At 48.6% G+C, this 6,103-nt stretch overlaps 1 pseudogene; it reads left to right on the top strand.

The window, feature by feature from the left end:
* Positions 1–353: 353 nt before the first annotated feature.
* On the top strand, positions 354–4,780 carry LOC136539170 (26.7 kDa heat shock protein, chloroplastic-like; annotated as a pseudogene).
* The last annotated feature ends 1,323 nt before the right edge of the window (positions 4,781–6,103 follow it).

The following is a 6,103-nucleotide window of genomic DNA, read 5'->3' as shown; positions in this document are numbered from 1 at the left end:
ACTTTTTATTATATTAGTCCTACAATCTGACTGTTGTTTTGTGCTTATCTCTCGAACACTTAAAGGTCCCAGTTGCACATAAGCTAGTGTGACGGGGAATGCGCATACCACAAGTTTAGAATCATTGCTGCAGCACGGCTACTTTACGAAAGGTGTTGCAGATCCATATATACTCCCACTCCCGAGCACGAAAAGTACGCAGCAGCAGTTAACTGGTTCTCTTTAGGCTTTAGGTCTCTCCAATGCAAGTGTCTATATATACAGTTGAGGTACACAGATAAGAGACACTTGCATTGCACCTGACGAACTAGCTACTCGACCACTATAGTGATATTACTACTGAACTGCAAACAATGTCGACAATTTCCAGTTCTCTCGGCCTACTGCTAAGCGGGCCGGCAAGATCTTCAGCTGGTGCGTCGTCCTTCGGGTTTCTAAAAGCAGCAGTGGTGGCTCTCCCTTGCGCTCCTGTAGCGAAGAAGCGGCCTCGTTCCATCTGTTACTCTCTGGATGCCAAGGGCACCGACCATCCCTTTAACATCTCTCCCGTTGGTATGCTACCTCCTTAATTGTATTGGTGAGGATGAGACGTACTAGCAAGCAAATTTTACTAATAGTTTCTTTCTCCCTGATGAGTATATATTCTACGTGCTCGAGTTGCAATGTTGTGGGGGTACGACCCAGCATACTAACGTCAGACTACATAAGCTGCGCTCCCAGAGGTGATCCAGCCTACAAGATGAAGCCTTGCGGAGCACGGCGCTGCTCGGCGCGCCCCGCAAGACACTAGGAAGATATCCTAAAGATACGGTGTAATCTGTTAGGATATGTTACGATCCCGTGATCCCTGTAATCTATTATTACTTACTGATTATCTCTTAGATCTAACCGACTTGTAACCCTACCCCCGGCTATATAGGGCGGGTAGGAGAACCCCTCAAAACACACGCAATATCATACGATAGCCAATACAAACCAACAGACCACATGAGTATGGTATTACGTCGTGCGGACGGCCCGAACCTGTCTAACTCTTGTGTCTATGTTGCCTTCTTGTTCTTGATTACGCGCACCTCCGCCAATCAATCTACCTTCGTGGGATACCCATCGGAGGACTGCCGATGATATTCCGTCGATAGTTGACGCGCCAGGTAGGGGTGTGTGTGCTGTTTCTATGACGAACAAGATGATACATTTTGCAGGCTCTTCGTCCTCTCCAAAGCCCAGCTAGATCTTCACGGTCGGATCGATCTCCTGGATCATCAATGCTGACGGAGACAGAGAAATTATCGAGCCAGTGCAGATCGATTCTGCGTCGACCACACCAGCACCTGCAACGGCAGATCCGATCTCCAAACCGCCTCTGAGGTCGTCTTCACCAACAACTCGCCGCCTGCTCCCCCGCTATCCGAGGAAGCAGATCAACAACGACAATCTGATCGCATCCATCGATCAAGATGGCCAGAAGCTCGCCGACTGCCTCTCCATCGTGGAATCAGTTCTGACCACTCTAGTCCAGCACCGGCCACCCTCCGATTCCAATCCATCGGAGGCCGATCAGGAAACTCCAGGGGTTACGGCCACCATCCATCAGGATGTTCTAAGGGGCAAATTCGCCGACCAGGTGGGAGACATCTATCCTCTCACTGACCTGATCGCCGACCAGCTCTCGCTGACTGTCAATATGCTATAGATCGGCCGACGCCCTGAAGCGCTGACAGCACCTTCCTCTGGCTGAGTGGTTGACATGGCATCCACTGCCTTTGCCCAATCGCTCCTCGACACACCCGAGAAGTACGCTGCCCGTTCCTGCAAATGGATCTTTCCACAAGCGAATCAGTCCACTACTCGGCGCCAACATGGGATAAAAAGCACCAAGAACAACAGTCGAGATTTTTACCTGAGGAGGTGGGTTCATGCAGTTGAAGGCTTTCGGCTGCCCTGGCATGTTGTACGGCACGTTTGGAGCAAATAGTTTAGCGGCCTGGCATAGCACAACCTCCTTCGTCAGTCTCTTCATCCTCTCTCGGGTGTCATCAGTATCTCCCTTGAAGTCAAAGCTTGGATGAGCCCTCTCCTTGCAGGGCTGGACGCGGCGTACTATGAAGCTCACCGCCACCACCACTCCATTCATCTTCATGCCCCTTATGAGCTCGAGGAGCTCCTTCACCTGCTCCATATCGGCACTAGTCGGTTTCTCCGACCAGCTCCTCTGATTCTCCGGAATCTGGTTGACATCACATCGGATGGCAGGATGACTTTGCTTCATGTAGAACCATCTGGCATTCTACCCCTTCAGCGAGGTATTCAGCAGCACAGTAATGTACTCGCCCGCCATCCCATCATGGAGCTGTAGATACACATCGCCAACCACTTTGAAACCGCCCCCTCCTTTTTCTTGGGCCAAAAAAGGTGTCGGAAGAGATTGAAATGAGGAAGAATGCCAAGATAGACCTCGCAGAAGTGGATAAAAACATAGATGTGCAAAATAGTGTTCGGATGGAGATTACACAAGCTCACTCCCCAAAACTCCAACAGATCCCCCAAGAAAGGATGTACCGGAAGTCCTAATCCGTGCCAGAAATAATCTTCAAACACAACAAGCTCGTCGGTGTGTGGCATCGAATAGGGCTCACCGTCGGCCGGACGCCATACGGTGGTGATACGGTCAGGAAGAGCGCCCGCCTCCACCATCTTGTTGACCTCTGTCTCCCCCATGAGTGACGACACACATTCATTGTCACGGCTCGCCCCGACGGCCTGCCTTCTTCGGGTTACCACCTCCCCTCTTTGGCGCCATCCCTCAGATCTGGATCGGAACTGGCCTTTTTTTGCAAGCTTTTTAGCCCTAGCAGCGGAGCACGTGTGAATGCGAATGGAGGAGCGTGAGGCTGAGGAGGAAGACAAAGTGGCGAAGTGGCAAAGGTGGGAGCGCGGAGTGTGGCGACGTAGTTATAAAGAAATTGTACCCACTTTTCGCATTCAAGGGTTTTTAGGAAACCGCACCATATTGATTTGCGTCCTTTCGAAATCACCAAAGCGGCAGTGGTGGGCCATTATCTGGGCTTCCACGCAATTGTGGTCCATATCATCCCATTCTTCGACGCAACTTGGTACTACACACCGAATATTCGCCGACTTCTCCGCAATACCATCAAGGCTCTGTAATTTCTATTTTACAACCATTACTCTAGTTTTTCTCGACGATTTGAGTAATTGGTACTTCTTGATTTATTTGAGATTTCTACTTGTGGCTCGGGGACTACGTTATCATTATGACTTGGTTTCTCACCACACTGGGGACTTCTTCTGGTTACTATTATTTTTGACCCTGGCACAACGTGACCACGTCACCTACTATCAGGCTCGGGGACTAAGTGGGTACACTTCACCTTGCGGTGAATGTGCGCTTTTTATTTCAGGGCTCAGCCCATGGACTGGTTGCCTGCTCGACTGGTTCTCTACCTTTCTTCTACTTTTTGAACCCTGGCACCACGTGACCACGTTACCTATTGCCAGGCTCAGGGACTAAGTGGGCACACTTCACCTTGTGGTGAGTGTTTTCTTTAATCTGGAAGACTCCGTGCCTCCCGAAGTTGAAGAAGATTATCTCCTTTTCTCGTGGTTGGACTCTAAGTGGGCACACTTAGTTCACAACGAGGAAATTTTCAATTTTAAACTTGAGATCCTTATATTTTTCTGGCAAGCCTTACTTGGGATACTCTGCTCGGTGACGGTCCACAACTGCTCGGTGACTCATTAGAGTGGTCAGACTATGAGTCTGACTGCTCGGCTTTGTTTATATCCTGCTCGGACAAGCTTAAGACGGCGTTGCACAGTGGATACAAGGCGCTCGGGGACTAGCTGTGGGGGGTACGACCCCGGATACCCATGACAGACTACATGGGCTGCGTCCCCTAGGGGTGGTCCATCCCACAAGACGAAGCCTTGCAAGAGCACCACACTGCTCGGCGCCCCCCCGCAAGACACCGGGAAGATATCCAGAAGATACGGCTGTAATCTATTAGGATATGTTACGATCCCGTGATCCCTGTAATCTATTATTACTTACCAGTTATCTTCTAAATCTAACTGACTTGTAACCCTATCCCCCGGCTATATAAGACGGGTAGGGGACCCCCCTCAAAACACACGCAGTATCATACGATAGCCAATACAAACCAACAGACCACAGGAGTTGGGTATTACGTCGTGCGGACAGCCCGAACCTGTCTAACTCTTGTATCTCTGTTACCTTCTTGTTCTTGATTACGCGCACCTCCGCTGATCAATCTACCTTCATGGGATACCCCTCGAAGGACTGTCGACGATATTCTGTCGACAAATGTACAGTAGCATGCATATAAATTGTAGGAGTAATATTTTCTCTTTACCACCTGTCTTGGCCATGGAAGCGCTTGTGCATCCCTACATGCCGCCCACGTCGACGCCGCGTTGGGAGATCAAGGAAGATGGCAAGAACGTCAGGTTAACATTCTTCAACTTGCGGAGGGTGCTACAACGGGCGACTTCCAGGTTGCCGTGGAGGACGATGTGCTCATCGTCAGGACGAAGAAGCCCAAGCCGGCAGCAGCAGAGGAGCAAAGACAAAGGGAGCAGCCCCCCGCCGACAGCGTCGTCTCGTTCCATGTCCGGCTGCTCGTGCCCAAGTTGTACGATAAAGAGTGTCCGCGCCCAACTGCAGCTCCGGGCGCTGGTTGTCACCGTCCCCAAGGTTAATCCTTCGTTCACCAAGGAGCTTGCTATCGACGGAAAATAGGAACTAACTCTTCAGGAAACCAGTTTCTCTTGAAATACTACTAGGTGTGTATTGTGTTTACCTACCATGGGTCAGATCGTTGCATCGCTGCTATGGTATTAATTATGTGGACGTAAGCATTTTGCTTCAAATATGTATGGCGGCGGCATTCACCGGATTTTGTGCTTCTTCTACGGTGTTGATTGGTGCAAAACGCTGGAAACACCATATAAAATCTTTTACAGGCAATTACGGTGTTTTTCTGAAGTTTGGCATCTTGAGCAGTCCCACTCCACGACAACTACACATGTTGTCTCCACTTCTCAAAACTGCAAGACCGCAGCCCTAATTTTTTTTAGGGAAACAGGAGGGCACGCCCCTACTATGCTTTTATTAAACAAAGGAACAGGTCTTACAATGTTTGTCAAGACACAAAGAAGGAAACGAAAAAATCAACAAGATTACACATTGGCTTCTAGCCATTGACTAAACAAAGGCGCGAGGTTTCCTTTTCCTCTAAGTATAACTTGAGCAAATTCTATTCAAAAGATTGCCTTGCAGTGATCAATTGATGGCTGAACTTGCTGAAAAATGGCATCATTATGGACAGTCCAAATGGACCAGGACATCGTGACAATGATCTCCATGAAGAAGGGCAATTTCAGTTGATTCTTGAAAGATACCAGGGCCCCAAAGGGATCAGAAGGTTGGTAGATAACCAAGCCAAGAGTTTCCCAACATGATCTTGCAAAAGGACAAGCCATGAAGAGGTGGACAAGGGATTCTTCCAAGGCAAGGTCACAAAGAACACAGTTGTAGTTATCAAGCTCCATTGCTTTCCTTCTTAAAAGTTCTTTGGTACTGATATGGTCTTTAAGAAGAAGCCAAAAGAAAACTTTCCTCTTCTTTTGACAGCAAGATTTGCAAAGCTTGGAAAATGCTTGATGTACCTATCTCCTACCAATGAGGTTCATATAGGCCTGCTTTGAGGTAAATTTAGGGGAGTTCCAAATGTATGTCTGGAGATCAAAACCCTCTTGTAAATGTAAATTATCAACAACATTTGAGAGGTCAACTGCTGATAGGCCTGCAACGAAAGTGGCAGATGAAAGAGGCCATGAAAAGCTGGTGACTGGCAGACTTGCTCAACTGAAGTAAACTTGTCTTTCACAAAGGAAAGAAGTTCTGGCATAGACGTACTTAAAGAAAAGCCATTCCAAGAAGTATCTAACCAGAAGAAGCAGGAAGAACCATTATTAACTGAAGCAGCTGCCATGCCTTTGGAAGTGGCCAAGAGTTTTTGAATATCACGCCACCAGAAAGAGCCTTTGCGAGTTAAAGCTG

The sequence above is a fragment of the Miscanthus floridulus genome, chromosome 2, assembly GCF_019320115.1.
Source record: "Miscanthus floridulus cultivar M001 chromosome 2, ASM1932011v1, whole genome shotgun sequence".
Taxonomy (NCBI): Eukaryota; Viridiplantae; Streptophyta; class Magnoliopsida; order Poales; family Poaceae; genus Miscanthus; species Miscanthus floridulus.
The sequence above is the reverse complement of the archived record's forward strand: the minus strand, read 5'-3'. Positions and strand labels throughout refer to the sequence as shown.